General features: G+C 38.7%; 1 long non-coding RNA gene and 1 pseudogene across 3 annotated transcripts in view; both read left to right on the top strand.

Moving 5' to 3' along the window:
* Positions 1-8,416, top strand: part of LOC309631158 — a 163,096-nt gene extending 154,680 nt beyond the window's left edge. For both annotated transcript variants that reach the window (XR_014246110.1, XR_014246111.1), the window contains 2 exons: positions 3,592-3,696; positions 6,216-8,416. This is a non-coding gene — a long non-coding RNA (uncharacterized lncRNA). The remainder of the gene's footprint in view (positions 1-3,591; positions 3,697-6,215) is intronic.
* Positions 8,417-9,549: 1,133 nt separating this feature from the next.
* Positions 9,550-16,375, top strand: LOC309631155 (small ribosomal subunit protein mS33 pseudogene; annotated as a pseudogene). The gene has a single exon. The product of its transcript is annotated as a small ribosomal subunit protein mS33 pseudogene (transcript).
* Positions 16,376-23,933: the final 7,558 nt, after the last annotated feature.

The raw sequence follows: 23,933 nt of genomic DNA, 5'->3' as shown, positions 1-23,933 counted from the left end.
TACCTAGATGTCCATGAAAAAAGATGCTGCATTTCTTAAGGTAAAAATCAAATGAGTTTAACCATCTTTTGTGTTCCCATGGCATTTTACATATGACTCCAATATAACATACATCACAGTTTAAAGAAATGTTTATCCACTTGCTATACTAGATTATGTTCTTCTCAAGAGAATGGACTATATTTTCTTTTCTTGGCATCTATGGAAGGAGCTGTGTTAGATCCTATATATCGGTGACTCAATAGTTGTTGAATTAGAATCCTTAAATAGAAAATTGTGATAAATGAGTTATTATAATGAAACAAGTTCTACCAAATGAGGAGGGAAAACTTTTTGGACTGCTTCTCTTTGCTGTGAAGACACCTACTTAATTTGTCAAAAGTAGGAGGAAAGGATAGAAGACTGTAAATTCCTCTGTTTTTAATATGTCCTTTTTGTTCTGATTAGCAGATTTATCAGGGTCTTTTGCACATAGCCTGTAAACCTATGAGAATTTGTTTATGTACTTGAAAGTAAATCAGCTAAGTGAAAAACTCTATATTTTAGTGTGAATGCTAGTAGTGTCTTTGACGTACATGCTTATTTGAATAATCCAAACATAAACTAATGGGGTTTAAATGTATTTTTAAAAAGAACATAGCAAAGAAGACACTGGTAAGTGTCAGCAGGTAGGGAGGGAGGACCAGGAAGAAGACAACCATTTCAAGGTATAGAAGGTGATTGTTAACTTGACAGCCAGTTCTAATCTACAACATCGAAATGCTTATTTGAAACTTGGGAGCTATGCTTTACTGAGACAAGGATTGTGTGTTTCTCAAAGTGTGATCTATGGGTAGGATGACCATATTATCATCCAAACCCAAACACTTTCAAGAGTTAAAGGGGGCGCTCTTAATAATATGTTTACTGCTAGTACTAAGAACAATGCTGGGGTAATCTAGTCCAGTTGGGGTAGATCATCACCCTGAGTGGACCACTTATATCGGAATTATCTAGGGTCTTATGTGAATTCTGGGCTGTAGTCTTTTGCTCTATACCACAAATGCCTCCTGTTGACTCTCCCTTCCCCCACAAAAATGTGGGAATGAAACAGGTGGGATTTTAATAAACTGTGTTATCACTCCCAATCCTAGGATCCCCAAAACAATAACTATACATTAGAAAGAGACAGCGTTTCTCTCCTTAAAAAAATGAGGAAAAATATAAAGAATCTTGAAAGCAAGTATTTTAAAAATCACATTTTTAACTGAAAATATTTTAAGATCACAATATTTTAACTTAAAATACATTCAAATAGATTCACAAAAAATCCTTTTCTCAGAAAATATATAATTATTCTCAGAAAAAAAGTTTCAAACTCTATTGTATCCATCACTCACTACAGTGAATTCTAGCCTGTAAAAGGCAGAGCACAACATCGACCAGAACCCAAGAAGAAATCATTTATATTCAACTTTTCCAAAACATGACACTTTTATTGTGCTTTTTTCTAAAGAATGCTTATCTGCCAAGAAATGAGCAAGGGCAGGAACAACCAACTATAACAAGAGAAAGGTTGTTTTTTCAGCATCACTTGTGATATATGCAGATTTATATATTTAAAATTAAAACATTAAAATTATAGCTTAAATGTTTAAATATTATTTGACCTAAAATAAAAGAAATAAATTTACCAGTTGTAGTTTCTCAAAGCTGAAAGGACTCCTCATCTAGAACAAAAAAGGCACCATTTGTTTGATATCATTTTGATGAATTATTAATCTTATCACAGCTAAGATGACAGCTAATATTAGAACATTGAATTATTAATTTTCAAATGTGCAATAAAAAAGCAGAATAAACATAAACTGAGATGTGTTTTACATATGGGTTACATTGCTTATATATCCTATTTAAGAAAAATACCAAAGGAAACAGAAGGAATTAAAAATCTTGTCAACACTTCTGATGAATTCTTTTACTCAGTACTTTCTATGCCACTTTAAATGTAAAACACAAATAACATTATGTATTGTCTGATAATGTGATTACTGAACACTAAAGTTATACATTATCCATACTGCAAATCATCTTTGTGTAGTTCCAAGCAGGATAGTTAAATTACAAAGTGCTAATAAGAGTGAGGAACATCTGTGGTCTTAAAGAATTCACCTCTAATCCTTCCTGGATTATTTTATTGAGAGATGAAAACTATTTCTTCAGAATAGCTTCCAGTCATTTTTTTTAGCCATTATGTTTTTGTCATAACAATTATTCCTGTTATTTCATAGAACAAAACTCAGAGAAGTCCCAGTTTTCCTCAACTGTATATAGTTGGTGAAGTTTCAGTCCAATAATGAGTATAGTATCTAAACAGCTCTATCACACTAGGGGCCAATGGTGTGTCCTTCAGATGTCTTCTCATAAACACCCACTGAACTTTTGAGCCTTCAAAGCCTTAACAAACACTCGACTCCTGAATAAGAAAGCGTTTCCAGGTGTTGGTATCATACATACTCCAGCAGTGTATAATGGAACCACTGCTCAGAACAAAGGGACAGTTACAGGAGATGGAGGAGGGGCTGTAGACTGATGGATATTTTTAGGACATGATTCCCTGTCAGAAGAAAGAAACCAGTTGTTCATCCCAGAGTTAACAAGGATTAAATCTGGATAAAGGATAAATTTACATCCATTAAAATAATTTTTTAAAATTATGCTATTTACTGTTTAGGCACATGGAACAGGGAGTACAAAAAGGAAGATGGAGTTCCACACTAGATAAACTTTTTTTTCTTTTCAGTGAAGTAGGACCCCAGGTAGGAAATGATATGACTTATAGATAGCTTATCTATAATTTAGACAAAAATAATTTTAGCCAGAAATGCTTCTGTGGTAATATTCAAATCAATAATGTTTAATCACTATTTTTACACTCCACCATTGCTTATATATGCCCCCACTGAAGGTTCTGTGTAACCTGCTAGATTATTAATTATATTATTGTATCTAATAATTAAAACATATGCTTTACATGTTATAATACATATCAAGTGACAAACTTACTAATCCAGTTCATACATGAAATAAGAATTAGCTTCTGTGTTCTAAGCCATCTCACTCTCATCAACTCTGTAAAATAGATATTATATATGCATCTATTTTTAAAAGATTAAATAACTTGCCTAATATGGCATAACTGGTAAGAAGCTGAGGTAGAATTCAAATGTGTATCTGGGTGGATTCAAATCTCTTCTTTTTCAGATAATACAGCTCCCTCTTAAAAATTCACAATGTATGTTAAACTATTAAATTGTCTGAGAACTCAATATTGTGTAAGTTAACTTAGCATTTGCTTCATTGGCTTTACATAATTCACGGAGTCCTCATAACAACCCCTGAGCTTTGTACTATTATTACTTCACTTTTACTTGAAAGGGGGCTGAGACATGAGAAGTGAAGTAAATTGTTGGTCACTAATAGAACTGGACTTTGAACTCAGGATGGTGACTCTCTCAATCGTGGTGTGGTATTTATTATGCTCATGTGATACAATATATTGATATAGGCATATATAACAACATTCTAAACTGAAAATATTGAAAATTACAGGTAAGAAACTAACAGGCTCTGTGGCTCCTGGATTCATCAGGAAGACAAGATTTCAGTTGCTTCCTTAAACAACTGAGAATTGAGTCAGCTCCCTTCTAGAATGTGGTAGGTTCTCCTTTCTTCCAGAAAACACCCAGCTTTGAGACTCAGATCATCTGAGTATCTCACCCAGTACCCCTCCATGTTACAGGTTTTTTTGTTTTTTGGGTTTTTTTTTTTTTTTTTTAGATGGTGAGTTCCATATTTTTAAAATTTATTTATTTATTTATTTATTTTTGGCTGTGTTTATTTATTTATTTTTGGCTGTGTTGGGTCTTCGTTTCTGTGCGAGGGCTTTCTCTAGTTGTGGCAAGCGGGGGCCACTCTTCATCGCGGTGCGCGGGCCTCTCACCATCGCGGCCTCTCTTGTTGCGGAGCACAGGCTCCAGACGCGCAGGCTCAGTAATTGTGGCTCACGGGCCCAGCTGCTCCGCGGCATGTGGGATCTTCCCAGACCAGGGCTCGCACCCATGTCCCCTGCATTAGCAGGCAGACTCTCAACCACTGCGCCACCAGGGAAGCCCTTGGGTTTTTTTTAACAGATGACATGGGTCCCTCTCCCTCCTTGCTTAAAAGTTTAATTTGTAAGCTTGTCATTTTTTTCAATAACATTCTTGATGTAATTTCTGAGGATTCCAATATCCACATAGTCATAGATGATCCTACTCATACCCTAGCCTCTCCATTTCTTGAGCTCCCTTCCAATGATTTTGGCCTCTGCCTTTTTTCAGTCATCCACTCCTAATGTCCTATGTTAGACCTTGCTGTTACCAATAATTCAACTCTTTCCATAATATCAATTCAGAATCTCTCACTCTTGCAGCACCATGGCATAGACTTACAGCGAGTTTCTCAACTCCAACTTCTTTGACACATTCAAACATCCCACCATGCTTTCATTTTTCCTCACTCCCCTAAATCCTTACTTATTATTATATCCGGCTTAATTCCATGGCCCATTATCATAATCATTTCCTTACATATACCCTCATTTCTCTTGCCCTCTTCTCTCCTCCTGGCACTTAATTGGCAAAGCCTCAATCTTAATTAATTTAAACTCAATTGGGCCCTTAATGTTGTCAGGCAATCACACTACTTTCCTCTAGTGCTTTCATTCTCTCACATTCCTAAATGACTATTTATGACCTTCTCTTTTTGCTCAATTTTCAGCAACTCATCCCCCATCATCACTCACCTAGATAACAACCTTGCTTCCTATTTTAGTGCAAGAACTGAAGCAATTGGAAAAGACTTCCTGGGACTCCGACTGCCATATTTATTCACCCACCACCATCTACTCAATCTTTCCTCGTCTTTCTATGCTCTTGGCTAAGGCCAGACCCTTTACTTAGGCATTAGATCTCATAATCTCATACCTTCTTGTATAATGAAGGATCTCACACCACCAGTTCTCTCCTCTTGTTAATCATGAACTTTTCCTCGGCATTCTGGATCATTTCTGATAACATACAAACATGCACTTAATTGCCCCACGTTTTATCTAAAAACAAGTGAATGCTGCTTTTTATTTTGCCCTATAACTACTAGTCCCTTTCTCTATTTTCCTTTACGGCAAAACTCACTAAAAAGGTGTCTATATTCACTGCCTCCAATGTTTCTCTTTTTCTTTGAACCCACTCCAGTCAGGCTTTTACACCCAGCTTTCTACCAGAACTGGAAATCAATGACCTTCAGACCCAAATCTGACAGCTAATTTTTAGACCTCATTTTATTGAACCTATCATTGGCAATGGACATTATGGGTCATGGCATTTTCCTTGAAACACTTTCTTCATTTGACTTGCAGAGTGTCACATCTACTAGTTTTTCTCCTACCTTAATGGTTGCTTTTCTTCTGTTTACTGTGCAGATTTTTCATCTTCTTCAGGACTTCTTTCTGAACCTCTCTGTTTTCATCTAAGCTTTCTCAAGACTTATGGCTTCCAATATTATGAATAGGCTATATATCACCAATGTTTATGTCCATCCAAGACTTGTCCCATGTATTGCATACTAATAAATCCAACTGCATAGTACTTACCTGTCCTTAAATATCTAGTAGGTAATACCTGTCCTTAAATATCTAGTAAGCAAGTCAAATTTAACAAATCCAAATACAATTCTTCATCGTCTCCCAGAAAACATCTACACTTTTCATCATCTCTATTATGGACATTTAGTTCTTCCTATTGCCTAGGCCAAATATCTTAAAGTCAATCTTGATTTCTCCCCTTTTCTTTTCACTCCACATCAAATCAGTAAGCATATCCTATTAGTGCTATATTCAAAATATATCCAGATTACAGCCACTTCCATTGTTAGGCTTCTAGTCTAATCCCTATCTGTTCTCACACATATTATTGCAATAGCCTCCAAACTGATTTTCCTTCCTTTGTTCTTATTTCATATGGTAGAAATGGCTAGGTTTATGTGTATGTTTTACTTGAAGGTGAATGCCCAACCAAGAACTAAATTTCCCAGACTCCTAGCAAATAGGTGGAGCCATGTGGATAATTCTAGCCCATGGAAGGCAAGGTTATTAATTATGCAGTACTCATTTCTTATGCTCTCTTCCTCTTCTCCAGAAACCGTGGAGTCTTTTTGCAGAAGACCCTTCCATTGCAAGATGGAAAGAATATGGACCCCTCTGTCACTAATTGGAAGAGAGTGATCAAGAAACCTGCCCATCCAGAAACATCCACATTGGGTTTGTTATGAACAATAAATACATATTTTATTAAGCCCCTGAGATTTGGGGGTTTGTTACATCATTTATACTATCTATCTTACACATTTTCTACATCCTATTTTTCACCAAGCTGTCAGAGTGAACCTATTAAAACATAGGTCAAATTGCATCACTCTTTTGCTCCTTACTTTACTCAGTCACACAGGCCTCCTAGCTGTTCCTGGAATGCACCAACGACTACTTCACTGCAAGCCTTTTACTTGCTCTTTTCTGTGCGTGGAGTGCTCTGCACCTAATTCTTTGTATGCCTGCTCTCTCATCTCTTTAGTCGATCTCTTAATGAGGCTTTTCCTTGACCTACTTATTTAAAATGGAATCTGACTTTCACTCTGACAACTTATATTACCCTTCTTGTTTGAATTTTCTCCAGAAGAGTTGTTACTATCTCACACACTCAATATTTTTTTGTTGTTTTATGTTTTGTCTGCTTGAGTCCCAGCACTTAGAACTGTGTCTAGAACATTCCAGGAACCCAGTAAATATTTGTTAAAGGATAAATTAGTTGAACCAATGAATTCTATATTTTTTATTTTTTTCAAGCATTTAACATTTATTGACTTCAATACATTTGGGGTTCTTTGGCCTAGAGAACCCTAACCCACTCACATATACACATCCCATCCTTTTATCACACCCATCTTTTAGGTATCAATTTAGATATCACTTCCTAAATCCAGAGCCCAAATTTTCTTCTACTGATACCTCTCTTCCATTACCTTTCCTGCTCTGCTCATCTGTTATCACAGAAGCTTTCATATGTTAATATACAATAGCCTATCTGTCTGTATTCCCAACTATATTTACTTTCCATGAGAGCAGAGATCATAGCAGTGTGGTTCAGTCTTGCATCTCCACCATCTATTACAGTTTATGGTTCATAAAGTAATAACTCATTAAACTTTCTTGAGTTCAGAAGACTTAAAGTAAAACTATTTGGATTGGCAATTTAGAGATTTCTGATAATTATGGATTATGGTTTCGTGGTAGGAAGAAGCCAGAAGATTGAAGAATAAGTTTTTAGAGAAGAGTAGAAGCCGTTTTAAGTTTTTATGGCCCAAGGCATGAATCAAGGATGATTTTCTGGCACCAAGTGTTTATAGTGATGCAAGGGGTGTGTGGGCCAAGGGCCTTGAGAAGAGAGTATATTTTAATTTTCCATCTGAACTCACAAAAGGACCCAAAGTACATGTGTCTGTACTTCTTTTTTATTCTTTTTTGTTTTGTTTTGTTTTGCCATGCCCTGCAGCGTGTGGGATCTTAGTTCCCTGAGCAGGAATCGAACCCACGTCCCATCCCGTGGAAGCACGGAGTCTTAACCACTGGACCACCAGGGAAGTCCCCTGTCTATACTTCTTAAAGAGAAGTTGAACCAATATCAAGCCCTGGAAACAATCATCCTGGTACTTCTTATTCTGAAAACTGAGTTGGTTATCCAGATTTGTTCGTGTAGCTGTGCAAAATTATTTTTCAACAAATATTCACTCCTCTCTTATACCCATCCCCAACTTAATTCTATGGTGGGCAGAATGTACTTTCCCACTCCTTGACTTAAATTGGATATTAGAGAACAGTATGGTGTGACCCTTGAAATATGCTTATACTGTCGGGCTTGTGTTCTCACACTCCTATATTTCAGTATGAAGGGAAATGCTTTAAATATGTATTACTGCCAGTCCAAAGAAGACAAGAGATATGTGAAGTAGATCTGAACCCAACCTACATATTGGAGCCAAGTCCAACTTATCCTAGCCAAGATCAGCCCAACTTTAGAGATCTGCAGACTATGACAGAAATAAGTCACCGAGTTTTGGGATGGTTTTAATACATAATTATTGTAAAAAGAACTAATTTATAGAGAACTAACTGTCCTTTTCCCTTCTCTCTTTCCCAAACATTTTGAAAAGAATTGGGACCAGGACCAGGAAGAGATTCTACTTTTATAACCCTAATGAAAATACTAGAAGTTTTACTGTCCTTTATGCTAAATCATTGAGGAATGGGGAAAATGTTGGAATAAATCACCTATTGATTCTTTAACTTTTATAAAACTCTCTTAGATATCCCTTCCATAAAATTGTTACAATCTTCATATACATTAAAATGGCAAATGAGGTTTCCACTTAAAATATAAATTCAGATGTTTCCAGTTGTGACCAAAACCCGCATGTATCCTTTGGAACTGGGGATCAACAGAATGAAACCACTTACTTGGAGCTTATAAATGTTGCCAGTTCCTGAAGCTGCTGACTGCGTTCTGGGAGTTGAGGAATGTTTCAGGATACTAGCTAACTGCATGGAAAATTGAAAGGTAAAGACTAAACTTCTTTCAAACATGATACAGTCTTTGTGAGAGCAGCCCATTCTTTATTTCCTCAGACGAATTCAGCACAACATTTTTGCAGCCGAGGTATCTTTGGCCACACAAAGCAGGATGTTATTCTCTTATATCTGCTGCCAGAGGGACTGCAAGAGCAACAGCCTTAAAGGAAGTGTAAACATCTTTCATTTAGCGAAATGGAGTGTGAACTAGAGTTGCTATATTAAAGAAGGAGCCAAAATAGACAAACATACATATACACGCATGCACATGCATGAGCACGCACACACACACACACACACACACACACACAAAATCATCTCCTGCCTCTCTTTTGAGTCTATGAGAACTCAAACACAATTCTATCTTTTTATACTGTATAAAGCATACCTTATTGGAATTTATTCTTGCTATGTAATTGTATTTTAAAATAGCAAACATTTATATAGCTCTTGCTATATGTGAGCCACTGTTCTAAGCATTTTTAGTATTAATTCACATTATTTTCAAAATAAACCTATAAGGAAAGTAATTTTACTATCTTCATATGACTCATGGTGTAACTACGTCACAGAGAACTTAAGTGATTTGCCCAACATTACCCAGTACAGGGTGGAAGTGAATTTTGATTCTGCAATCTATGTTCAAAAGTCTGGGGGCTTCCCTGGTGGCGCAGTGGTTGAGAATCCTCCTGCCAATGCAGGGGACACGGGTTCAAGCCCTGGTCTGGGAAGATCCCACATGCCACGGAGCAACTAGGACCGTGAGCCACAACTACTGAGCCTGCGCGTCTGGAGCCTGTGCTCCGCAAGGAGAGGCCACGATAGTGAGTGGGCCCCGCTCGCCACAACTAGAGAAAGCCCTCGCACAGAAACGAAGACCCAACACGGCCATAAATAAATAAATAAATAAATAAAATTTAAAAAAAAAGTCTGAGAGAAGGCTGGATCAATATGGTGGAGTAGGAAGACATGGAGCTCACCTCCCCCTACACCCACATCAAAACTACATCTACATATGGAATAATTCTCACAGAAAACTAACTGGAAAACTGGCAAAGAACTCCTATACAACAAAAGCTGCAAAAAAGTTTTCCATGTAACTGGGTAGGATGGAAAAAAGGCAAAGTGTTGGGACTTGCACCCTGAGAAGGATGTGTAAGGAAAAGAAGGTCCACTCAGGCAGACCCTCACCCTGGGGGAGTGAGTGGGTCGAGCCACAGACTGGGCGTCCCAGTCCTAAGGTTCTACACAGAGGATACAAGCTCCCCTGGCTGCTGGGAGAAACACTGAGACAGATGGGACTGGAAAAGCCTAGACTCCACTCACGAACAGTGTACGGTTGCACACGAACAGTGTGCAGCTTGTCAACAAACAGGGCAAAAAGAGCTCTGTACTGGCAGCTGGCTGCCACCTAGAGGTGTTCCCCAATCTGAGTGGGGTGTGGGATCTAGGCCACTGGGTCCTGGGAAAAGACTTGGTCTGGCTATGCAGAGATAGCCCAGGGGCCTGAGGTGTGGTCCAGGTGGAGCAGCTGTGACCATTGTCAGCGCTTACCCAAACAGCACCACAGGGACCACTGACCAGCACACCAAGGTCCCTTGTTCCCAACTGAGTGAATGCTCTGGCCAAACCCACTCCACGCCACAGCTTGGCACTGGATCTAGGGCAGACAGGCCCTGGGAAAAGACTCAATCTAGGGATACAGGGATGGCCCAGGGTGTGGGATGATGACAACCATTGCTGGTGCTTACTCAAGCAGCACCTTGCGAACCACCATGTCAGCAGCCAGAGTCCCACTCCCAGGTGAGCAAATGCTCTGGCCCCGCATACTCCATGCCACAGCTTGGCACTGGAACTTGTACAGACAGCTTTTTGGGAGAAGACTCAATCTAGGGATTCAGAGGAGGCTTGGGGGACTCTGGGGTATGATCCAGGCAGGGCACTGGCAGCAAACTTTGGTGGTAGCTCAATCAGTGCCAACGTGATTGGCACTGACCTCTGACAGCAACACAGCCACCTCAATTCCTGCAGCCACAACACACTGACCCCCAGCCCCAGCCTAATGTATGATCCTGCCCTGCCCACTTCACACCACAAACTTGCACTAGATCTGGGGTGACCATAACAGGGGAAGAGACCCAACCTTGGGCTGCATCTGAGCTGAGCCATGGACACCTATACATATAGCAAATCAGGGCTCTGAGTGCACGAATCTCACTTCAGCACTCCCCTTCTTTGAGGCAAAATATGCACTCAAAGGGAACAGAGCTTGTTCAATCCCAATCCTCAGGGCTTCTGCTCAGGCAACTGGGGAGCAGTGACAGGGCAGTGACCGTCACAGAGCAGAGAGGAAGTCCCACCTGACACCCTGTGAAGACTTTAGATCCTCCAATACTAACTACACCCCCTATCAAATTGAAAGTGACAAGTGTACCCTGAAGAAAGACAAGGTTGGGATCCACATCAAAAACAGCCCTTGCACCAAAGACACTGGATACACACAGTCTACATAGGGATGCTCCCACATAAAAATACCCCTTCAAGAACACAATAGATAACTATTTCTCCTAAATTCATAAAGACAGAGAAAGTTAAGTAAAATAAAAGGCAGAGGAACTATTCCCAATTAAAAGAGCAAGACAAAACCCCTGAAAGAAGGGGTGTGAAGGACAGGAAGGTCATGACTAGGGACTCTTTCTCCTTGCTGCTCAAGAAATGTCTTCAGTTTCAGAATACACCTTTCACATGAGTCATCTGAGTGCCCAGTTGTTTGGTGAAGTTGCCAGACCTACTGATTCCAAATCCATGAAAGTGGTGAAGCTGTTTAGTGAGCAGCCTTTGGCCAATAGGAAGGAGACTTATGACTGGTATCTAAATCACAACAGTTATTTTGCACTCATGGGAGCACTATATTTTCTTGGCCTCTACAGAGACGAGCATCAGAACTTTAAGGATGAGCAGTTGCATCTGAAGAAGATTTGTGGAAAGCAGAAACCAAGGAAAGGAGAAAGGAAAAGAACAGCGAAAAAGAAATAGTGTTGGTCCATCAAGAGAGAAGACTTTTCCCTCAGGGACTGAGAGCAGGAGGAAGTGTATTTATTGTCCTTCCACATACTGGAGGAGTGTAAGCTTCCTAAGTTGAAGGTTATTTGGAGGAACACAGTCATCTCCATGTTGAAGTCTAATCCAGTTGAATTGTGACTTGTTTCATGAACACATTCTAATTCTGCAAAATTATTTGCCTTGGTTCTGTAATCTGAGGTTTACCTTATTCCCCAAAGAAATGAGCGCATGATTATTGTTGAATGACTTGTTTGGGAGGGGATAGGATGTTGGGGGCGTGGAGGGGAAACTCATTAAATGAACATTCTCATTACTCTCTTCTTGCTTCCCCACTTAACCAGCCCTACACTCTTTCATCTCTCTGGCTGTTCAGCCACTGTCTCACCACCAAGCTCACAAACTTTATGCACCTCTCCATCTACTCCTTTGAGAATATCTGTAAGATAAATTTGTGGGATACAAGGCTGTGCCTGGTATGAAAGTATTGAATACCTGCTGTATACAAGCTACCAGAGCTCTGGTAATACAATGCTTTGCAACAAACAAACAAACAACAAAAAACCCCGGAAGACTAAATAATTAAACAGAGCTTATCAGTCTACCAGACATCAAGTTCAAAAAGGAGGTAATAAAAATTCTAACTGAATTAAGAAAGGTTATTGATATAAATGCAGGGCACTGTAACAAGGAACTAGAAACCATAAAGATGACCCAGTAAAAAAAAAATAGATAATTCAATTTCTGAGATAAAAAACAATGTAGAGCAATGAATAGCCAACTGAATGACACAGAAAAATGAATAAGTGATCTGGAAGATAAATAGAATAACGGAAATATCCCAGTCAGAACGGCAGACAGAAAAATGAAAAAACATGAAAGCAACATATGAGATATATGGGATGATATAAAATGTGCCAACTTACACATAATAGGGGTTTCAGATGGAGAAGAGAGGGGGAAGGGGATCAAAGATGTATTTGAAGAAATTATGGCTGAAAATTTCCCCACCCAAAGAAGGAAACATATCCATGTACAGGAAGGATAGAGGGTTCCAAACAAGATGAACCCAAACAGACCCACACCAAGAGATATCATAATTAAAATGACAAAAGTTAAAGATAGAGAATTCTAAAGGCAGCAAAAGAAAGACAGAGTCATTTAAAAGAGAACCCCCATAAGTCTATCAACTGATTTCTCTGCAGAAACTTCGCAGGCCAGAAGGGAGTGATGTGATATATTTAAAGTGCTGAAAGGGAAAAACCTGCAACCTAGGATACGCTACCCAGAAAGATTATCATTTAGAATAGAAGGAGAGATAAAGAATTTCTCAGACAAGCAAAAACTGAAAGAATGAAGCAATACTGAACCTATCCTAAAAGAAATATTAAAGGGTTTTCTCTAAATGGAAAAGAGGCAGGAAACTATAGGAAAGGGAAAATCCCAATAATAATGACAAATAAATTTATTGTAAAGATTGAAGATCACTTAAACAAGCCAGTACACAGGTTAAAAATAACAATGACAACAACAAAAGAATTGTAAAAGTGACTATAACTAAAATAAACAGTAAAGGATAAACATGAAGATATAAACTAGACCATCAAAACCACAAAATGGGTCAGAGGGGAGTAAAAAATTGTCGATCTCTTAGAATGTGTTTAAATTTAAATGATTATCAGTTTAAAACAAGTAGATATAGTTATGGGAAAACGTACATAACCCCATGGTAATCATAAATCAAAAACATACAATAAATTCACAAAAACCTAAAAGGAAGGAACTTAAACATACTACAAAAGAAAATAATCAAACCATAACAGGAGAAACAAAAAGAAGAAGAAATGAATAAAAAAAAACTATAAGAACAAATGGAAAACAAAGAATAAAATGACAATAAATACATACCTATCAATAATTACTTTAAATGTCAATGGACTAAATGCTCCAGTCAAACTACAGAACGGCTGATTGGATAAAAAAAAAAAGCCAAGAACCTGCAACATGCTGCTTACAAGAGACAAAAGACATCAAGGCAAAAGCCACACACAATCTGAAAGTGAGGGGTTGAAAAAAGATCTTTCATGAAAATGGAATGAAAAGAAATGACAAGAAAGCAGAGGTAACAATACTTATATCAATCTATAATAAACAATAGACTTTAAAACAAAGGCTATAATGAAAGACAAAGAAGGGTATTATGTAATGATAAAGGGATCAATACAAGAAGTGGGTATAACACTAGTTAACATATACACACCCAATACAGGAGCACCTAAATATATAAAACAAGTACTAAGAGACAAAAAAAAGAGAGAGAGAAATTTGCTATAACACAATAATAGTAGGGGACTTTAACACCCCACTGACATCAATGGACAGATCATCCAGACAGAAAAGCAATAAGGCAACACAGGCCTTAAAGACATAACAGATGAAATGGACTTAATTGATACATACAGGACAATACATTCAAAAAGAGAAGAATACACATTCTTTTCAAGTGTTCCCAAAATATTCTCCAGGATAGACCACATACTAGGTCACAAAACAAGCCTTAACAAATTTAAGAGGATAAATATTGAAGCAACCTAAGTGTCCTTTGACAGATGAATGGATAAAGAAGATGTGGTATATATACATATACACACACACACACACACACACACACAATGAAATGTTACTCAGCCATAAAAAAGAATGAAATAATGTCATTTTCAGCAACATGGATGGAACTAGATATTATCATACTAAGTGAAGTAAGTCAGACAAAGACACATATCATATGATATCACTTATTTGTAAAATCTAAAAAATGATACAAATGAACTTATTTACAACATAGAAACAGACTCACAGATATAGAAAACAATCTTATGGTTACTAAAGAGGAAGTGGGTAGGGAGGAATAAATTAGTAGTTTTGTATTAACATACACACTGCTATATATAAAATAGATAAACAACAAGGATGTACTGTATAGCACAGGGAACTATATTCAATATCATTATAATAACCTATAATGGAAAAGAATCTGAATTTATATATATATGAATCATTCTGCTGTACACCTAAAATTAACACATTTTACATCAACTATATTTCAATAAAAATAGAGGATAAAAATTACAGCAAGCATCTTTTCTGACTACAGCAATATGAAACTAAAGATCAACTACAGAAAGAAAAATAGGAAAAGACCAAAAATGTAGAGACTAAACAACATGCTACTAGAATACCAATGGGTTAATGATGAAATCAAAGAAGAAATCAGAAAATACCTTGAGACAAATGATATTGAAAACAGAACATTACAAAATCTATGGGATGCAGCACAGCAATTCTGAGAGAGAAGTTCATGGCAATACAGGTCTTCCTGAAGAAAACAATAAAAATCTTAAATAAACAACCTAAACTACCACCTAAAGTATCAGAAAAAGAACAAACAAAGGCTAAGGTCAGCAGGAGGAAGGAAATAATAAATATCAGAGAGGAAATAAATAGAGATCAAAAAGAAAATAGAAAAGGTGAAACCAAGAGCTGGTTTTCTAAAAAGATAAACAAAATTGACAAATCTTTAGCCAAGCTCATCAAAAAAACAGAGAGAGGATCCAAATGAAAATAAGAAATGAAAGACGAGAAACAGCAACCAATATCACAGTGATACCAAAAAAAAAAAAAAAAAAGGAGAGAATACTATGAACAATTATATGCCAGCAAATTGGACAACCTAGAAGAAATGGACAAATTTCTAGAAACATACAGCCTGCAAAACTGAGTCAAGAAAAAACAATTTGAACAGACCGATCACTAAATGTTGAAATGAATTGGTAAGACAGTTTACTGGGGAATTCTTAACATATAAATCAGATTTTACACCTATCTTCCTCAAACTATTCCAAAACATTGGAGAGGAGAGAACACTCCCAAATTCATTCTACAAAGCCAACATCACCCAGATACTAAAACCAGAAAAAGACATTACATACACACAAAAAAAATTAAAGGCAATATCTCTGATAAATATAGATGCAAAAATTCTCAACAAAATATTAGCAAACAGAATCCAACAATATGTAAAAAGGATTACACACCATGATTAAGTTGGATTTATTCCAGGGTCACAAGGATGGTTCAACAAATGCAAATCAATCAGTGTGATAAACCACATCAAGAAAAAGAAAGACAAAACCCACATGATCATCTCAATAGATGCAGAAAAGCATTTGACAAAATTCAACATCCATTAATGGTAAAAACTCTCATCAAAGTGGGTGTAGAGGGAACATATCTCAACATAATAAAGGCCATTATAACAAACCCACAGCCAACATAACACTCAACTACTCAACAGTGAAAAGCTGAAAGCCTTCCTATTAAATTCAGGAATAAGGAGGTCTACTCTCACTGTTTCTATTTAACATAGTATTGGAAGTCCTAGCCACAGCAATTAGACAAGAAAAAGATATAAAATGTATCAAATTGGAAGGGAAGAGGTAAACTGACACTATTTGCAGATGATATGATGCTCTGTATAGAGAACCCTAAAGTCTCCATCCAAAGAACTTAAAAATGAATTCAGGGGCTTCCCTGGTGGCGCAGTGGTTGAGAGTCTGCCTGCCACGCAGGGGACATGGGTTCGAGCCCTGGTCTGGGAGGATCCCACATGCCATGGAGCAACTAAACCCGTGAGCCACAACTACTAAGCCTGCGCGTCTGGACCCCGTGCTCCGCAGCAAGAGAGGCCGCGACAGTGAGAGGCCCACGCACCACGATGAAGAGTGGCCCCCGCTTGCCAAAACTAGAGAAAGCCCTCACACAGAAATGAAGACCCAACACAGCCAAAAATAAATAAATAAATAAATAAAATTAAAAAAAAAAAAAGAATTCAGACCATAAGCCAAGAAATGCCTGGGGCTGTGAGAAGGAGGAAGAGGAACCAAGATGGTGGAGTAGAAGGCCGTGCTCTCACTCCCTCTTGCGAGAACACCAGAATCACAACTAGCTGCTGTACAATCATCGACAGGAAGACACTGGAACTCACCAAAAAAGATACCCCACATCCAAAGACAAAGGAGAAGCCACAATGAGATGGTAGGAGGGGTGCAATCAGAGTAAAATCAAATCCCATAACTGGTGGGTGGGTGACTCACAGACTGGTGAACACTTATACCACAGAAGTCCACCCACAGGAGTGAAGGTTCCGAGCCCCACGTCAGGCTTCCCAACCTGGGGGTCTGGCAACGGGAGGAGGAATTCATAGAGAATCAGACTTTGAAGCCTAGTGGGAATTGACTGCAGGACTTCAACAGGACTGGGGGAAACAGAGACCCCACTCTTGGAGGGCGCACACAAAATAGTGTGCGCATCGGGACCCAGGGGAAGGAGCACTGACGCTGGGGGAGACTGAACCAGACCTACCTGCTAATGTTGGAAGGCCTCCTGCAGAGGCGGGGAGTGGCTCTGTTTCACCGTGGGGACAAGGACACTGGCAGCAGAAGTTCTGGGAAGTACTCCTTGGCGTGAGCCCTCCCAGAGTCTGTCATTAGCCCCACCAAAGAACCCAGGTAGGCTCCAGTGTTGGGTTGTCACAGGCAAAACAACCAACAGGGAGGGAACCCAGCCTCACCCATCAACAGTCAAGTGGATTAAAGTTTTACTGTGTTCTGACCACCACAGCAACAGTCAGCTCTACCCACCACCAGAGCCTCCCATCAAGCCTCTTAGATAGCCTCAATGACCAGAGGGCAGACAGCAGAAGCAAGAAAAACTACAATCCTGCAGCCTGTGGAACAAAAACCACATTCACAGAAAGATAGACAAGATGAAAAGGCAGAGGGCTATATACTAGATGAAGGAACAAGACAAAACCCCAGGAAAACAACTAAATGAAGTGGAGATAGGCAACCTTCCAGAAAAAGAATTCAGAATAATGATAGTGAAGATGATCCAGGACCTAGGAATAAGAATGGAGGCAAAGATCGAGAAGATTCAAGAAATGTTTAACAAAGACCTAGAAGAATTAAATAACAAACAAACAGAGATGAACAATACAATAACTGAAATGAAAACTACACTAGAAGGAATCAATAGCAGAATAACAGAGGCAGAAGAACGGATAAGTGACCTGGAAGACAGAATGGTGGAATTCACTGCTGCGGAACAGACTGAAGAAAAAAGAATGAAAAGAAATGAAGACAGCCTAAGAGACCTCTGGGACAACATTAAACACAAGAACATTCGCATTATAGGGGTCCCAGAAGGAGAAGAGAGAAAGGACCAGAGAAAATATTTGAAGAGATTATAGTCGAAAACTTCCCTAACATGGGAAAGGAAATAGCCACCCAAGTCCAGGAAGCACAGAGAGTCCCATACAGGATAAACCCAAGGAGAAACAGGCCGAAACACATATTAATCAAATTGGCAAAAATTAAAGACACAGAAAAATTATTGAAAGCAGCAAGGGAAAAATGACAAATAACATACAAAGGAACTCCCATAAGGTTAACAGCTGATTTCTCAGCAGAAACTCTACAAGCCAGAAGGGAGTGGCATGATATACTTAAAGTGATGAATGGGAAGAACCTACAACCAAGATTACTCTACCCGGCAAGGATCTCATTCAGATACCATGGAGAAATCAAAAGCTTTACAGACAAGCAAAAGCTAAGACAATTCAGCACCACCAAACCAGCTCTACAACAAATGCTAAAGGAACTTCTCTAAGTGGGAAACACAAGAGAAGAAAAGGACCTACAAAAACAAACCCAAAACAATTAAGAAAATGGTCATAGGAACATACATATCGATAATTACCTTAAACATGAATGGATTAAATGCTCCAACCAAAAGACACAGGCTTGCTGAATGGATACAAAAACAAGACCTATATATATGCTGTCTACAAGAGACCCATTTCAGACCTAGGGGCACATACAGACTGAAAGTGAGGGGATGGAAAAAGATATTCCATGCAAATGCAAATCAGAAGAAAGCTGGAGTAGCTATACTCATATCAGATAAAATAGACTTTAAAATAAAGAATGTTACAAGAGACAAGGAAGGACACTACATAATGATCAAGGGATCAATCCAAGAAGCAGATATAACAATTATAAATATATATGCACTCAACATAGGAGCACCTCAATACATAAGGCTAACAGCTCTAAAAGAGGAAATCGACAGTAACACAATAATAGTGGGGGACATTAACACCTCACTTACACCAATGGACAGATCATCCAAAAAGAAAATAAATAAGGAAACAGAAGCTTTAAATGGCACAATAGAGCAGATAGATTTAATTGATATTTATAGGACATTCCATCCAAAAACAGCAGATTACACTTTCTTCTCAAGTGCACACGGAACATTCTCCAGGATAGATCACACCTTGGGTCACAAATCAAGCCTCGGTAAATTTAAGAAAATTGAAATCATATCAAGCATCTTTTCTGACCACAATGCTATGAGATTAGAAATGAATTACAGGGAAAAAAACGTGAAAAGCACAAACACATGGAGGCTAAACAATACATTACTAAATATCCAAGAGATCACTGAAGAAATCAAAGAGGAAATCAAAAAATACCTAGAGACAAATGACAATCAAAACACGATGATCCAAAACCTATGGGATGCAGCAAAAGCAGTTCTAAGAGGGAAGTTTATAGCTATACAAACCTACCTAAATAAACAAGAAAAATCTCAAGTAAACAATCTAACCTTACACCTAAAGGAACTAGAGAAAGAAGAACAAACAAAACCCAAAGTTAGCAGAAGGAAAGAAATCATAAAGATCAGAGCAGAAATTAATGAAATAGAAACAAAGAAAACAATAGCAAAGATCAATAAAACTAAAAGCTGGTTCTTTGAGAAGATAAACAAAATTGATAAGCCACTAGCCAGACTCATCAAGAAAAAGAGGGAGAGGACTCAAATCAATAAAATTAGAAATGAAAAAGGAGAAGTTACAACAGACACCACAGAAATACAAAGCATCCTAAGAGACTACTACAAGCAGCTCTATGCCAACAAAATGGGCAACCTGGAAGAAATGGACAAATTCTTAGAAAAGTATAACCTTCCAAGACTGAACCAGGAAGAAACAGAAAATATGAACAGACCAATCACAAGTAATGAAATTGAAACTGTGATTATAAATCTTCCAACAAACAAAAGTCCAGGACCAGATGGCTTCACAGGTGAATTCTATCAAACATTTAGAGAAGAGCTAACACCCATCCTTCTCAAACTCTTCCAAAAAATTGCAGAGGAAGGAACACTCCCAAACTCATTCTATGAGGCCACCATCACCCTGATACCAAAACCAGACAAAGATACTACAAAAAAAGAAAATTACAGACCAATATCACTGATGAATATAGATGCAAAAGTCCTCAACAAAATACTAGCAAACAGAGCCCAACAATACATTAAAAGGATCATACACCACTACCAAGTGGGATTTATCCCAGGGATGCAAGGATTCTTCAATATACGCAAATCAATGTGATACACCATATTAACAAATTGAAGAATAAAAACCATATGATCATCTCAATAGATGCAGAAAAAGCTTTTGACAAAATTCAACACCCATTTATGATAAAAACTCTCCAGAAAGTGGGCATAGAGGGAACCTGCCTCAACATAATAAAGGTCATATATGACAAACCCACAGCAAACATCATTCTCAATGGTGAAAAACTGAAAGCATTTCCTCTAAGATCAGGAACGAGACAAGGATGTCCACTCTCACCACTATTATTCAACATAGTTTTGGAAGTCCTAGCCACGGCAATCAGAGAAGAAAAAGAAATAAATGGAATACAAATTGGAATAGAAGAAGTAAAACTGTCACTGTTTGCAGATGACATGATACTATACATAGAGAATCCTTAAAATGCCACCAGAAAACTACTAGAGCTAATCAATGAATTTGGTAGAGTTGCAGGATACAAAATTAATGCACAGAAATCTCTTGCATTCCTATACACTAATGATGAAAAATCTGAAAGAGAAATTATGGAAACACTCCCATTTACCATTGCAACAAAAAGAATAAAATACCTAGGAATAAACCTACCTAGGGAGACAAAAGACCTGTATGGAGAATACTATAAGACACTGATGAAAGAAATTAAAGATGATACCAACAGATGGAGAGATATACCATGTTCTTGGATTGGAAGAATCAACATTGTGAAAATGACTCTACTACCCAAAGCAATCTACAGATTCAATGCAATCCCTATCAAATTACCAATGGCATTTTTTACGGAACTAGAACAAATCATCTTAAAATTTGTATGGAGACACAAAAGACCCCCAATAGCCAAAGCAGTCTTGAGTGAAAAAAACGGAGCTGGAGGAATCAGACTCCTTGACTTCAGACTATACTACAAAGCTACAGTAATCAAGACAATATGGTACTGGCACAAAAACAGAAACATAGATCAATGGAACAAGATGGAAAGCCCAGAGATAAACCCACACACTTATGGTCAACTAATTTATGACAAAGGAGGCAAAGATATACAATGGAGAAAAGACAGTCTCTTCAATAAGTGGTGCTGGGAAAACTGGACAGCTACATGTAAAAGAATGAAACTAGAATACTCCCTAACACCATACACAAAAATAAACTCAAAATGGATTAGAGACCTAAATGTAAGACCGGACACTATAAAACTCTTAGAGGAAAACATAGGAAGAACACTCTTTGACATAAATCACAGCAAGATCTTTTTTGATCCACCTCCTAGAGTAATGGAAATAAAAACAAAAATAAACAAATGGGACCTAATGAAACTTCAAAGCTTTTGCACAGCAAAGGAAACCATAAACAAGACGAAAAGACAACGCTCAGAATGGGAGAAAAATATTGCAAACAAATCAACGGACAAAGGATTAATCTCCAAAATATATAAACAGCTCATTCAGCTCAATATTAAAGAAACAAACAACCCAATCCAAAAATGGGCAGAAGACCTAAATAGACATTTCTCCAAAGAAGACATACAGATGGCCAAGAAGCACATGAAAAGATGCTCAACATCACTAATTATTAGAGAAATGCAAATGAAAACTGCAATGAGGTATCACCTCACACCAGTTAGAATGGGCATCATCAGAAAATCTACAAACAACAAATGCTAGAGAGGGTGTGGAGAAAAGGGAACCCTCTTGCACTGTTGGTGGGAATGTAAATTGATACAGCCACTATGGAGAACAATATGGAGGTTCCTTAAAAAACTAAAAATAGAATTACCATATGATCCAGCAATCCCACTACTGGGCATATACCCAGAGAAAACCGTAATTCAAAAAGACACATGCAACCCAATGTTCATTGCAGCACTCTTTACAATAGCCAGGTCATGGAAGCAACCTAAATGTCCATTGACAGATGAATGGATGAAGAAAATGTGGTACATATATACAATGGAATATTACTCAGCCATAAAAAGGAACGAAATTGAGTCATTTGTTGAGACGTGGATGGATCTAGAGACTGTCATACAGAGTGAAGTAAGTCAGAAAGAGAAAAACAAATATCATATATTAACACATGTATGTGGAACCTAGAAAAAGGGTACAGATGAACTGGTTTGCAGGGCAGAAGTTGAGACACAGATGTAGAGAACAAACGTACGGACACCAAGGGGGGAAAACCGTGGTGAGGTGGGGATGGTGGTGTGCTGAATTGGGCGATTGGGTTTGACATGTATACACTGATGTGTATAAAATTGATGACTGATTAAAACAAAAAAAAAGGAACAAAAAAAATGAATTCAGCAAGGTTTCATGATACAAGGTTAATACACAGAAATCTGTTGCTTTTCTATACACTAAAAATGAAATATCAGAAAGAAAATGTGAAACCACAATGCCATTTAAAATTGCATCAAGAGAATCAGATCAAGATGGTGGAGGAGTAGGGCACGGAACTCATCTTCTACCACAAATATTAATACATCAAAAACACATCTACTTGTGGAATGATTCTCACAGAACATCTACTGAATGCTGGCAGAAGACCTCAGACTTCCAAAAGGGCAAGAAAATCTCCATATAACTGGGTAGGACAAAAGAAAACTGAAAAAAAGAGAGAGAGAAATGAATCGGGATGGGACCTGCACCCCTGGGAGGGAGCTGTGAAAGAGGAAGATGTTTCCACACACAGGGAAGTCCCCTCACTGGTGGGGGATAAACCAGGACAGAGGGGGAACTTCAAAGCCCTAGAGAAGAGCACAGGCACCTGTTTATGGAGGACAAAGGGAGAGAGACCTACACAGATGGTCAGTGCCATCGCATAGAACTTCCCAGCCTAAGACACTCATCCACTGGTGTGGGTGGGGGCTGGGTGCTGAGGCTTGGGCTTCAGAGGTCAGAGCCGGGGAGAGGACTGTGGTTGGCTATGTGAAGACAGCCTGACAGGGCAGGGTGAGGTGTGCCACAACCGAGGGAGTATGGGAAGAAGCCTGGGCCCACCAGAAAGGGAAGGTACCATTGTTGGGGGGTGCGTGAGGAGAGGGTCAGGACCTTCATAGGAGCTTCTTTCTCTGTGTGTATGCTCTCAGGCAGCAGGTCACTGCCTACATGAGCTCTGGGGGTGGGCACAAGCTGTGGCTGCCATGTCGGACTCCAGAGATGGGTACAGACTGCTGCTGCCAGCAAGGGTCCTGCGAGCAGGTGCTAGTCACTGCCCCCACCTTCCCGGATGCATGCGTGGCCCACCAGCACTGCAACCAGGCCCCAACCATTGCCCCTGACTCCCCAGGAGTGTGTGTGGCCCACTGGCACTGCCGCCAAGGATCCCACAACTGGGCACCAACTGCTGCCCCTGCCTTCCTGGGAGCGTATGCGGGCCATGCACCTGGACACCCCCTATCAAGAGGATAATGGTCAGCACACACTGAGGAAAGAGACGGTAAGCATCCAAACCAAAAACAGCCCTCATGCCAAAAAAATATTAAAGCCACATGAGCTACACAGGGATGCTCCCGCATATTATTAGCCATCCAAGTCTACCGTAGAAAATTGCTTCTCCTAAACTCACAGAGTAAGAGAAATATGAGCAAACTGAAGAAGCAAAGGAATCACTCCCAGTTAAAAGACCAAGAGAATTCCCCTGAAGGAACAATGAAACAGACTTCTTCAGTCTAAC

This window comes from Balaenoptera borealis (assembly GCF_965194805.1).
Source record: "Balaenoptera borealis genome assembly, chromosome: 6".
In the NCBI taxonomy this organism is placed as follows: domain Eukaryota; kingdom Metazoa; phylum Chordata; class Mammalia; order Artiodactyla; family Balaenopteridae; genus Balaenoptera; species Balaenoptera borealis.
The sequence above is the reverse complement of the archived record's forward strand: the minus strand, read 5'-3'. Positions and strand labels throughout refer to the sequence as shown.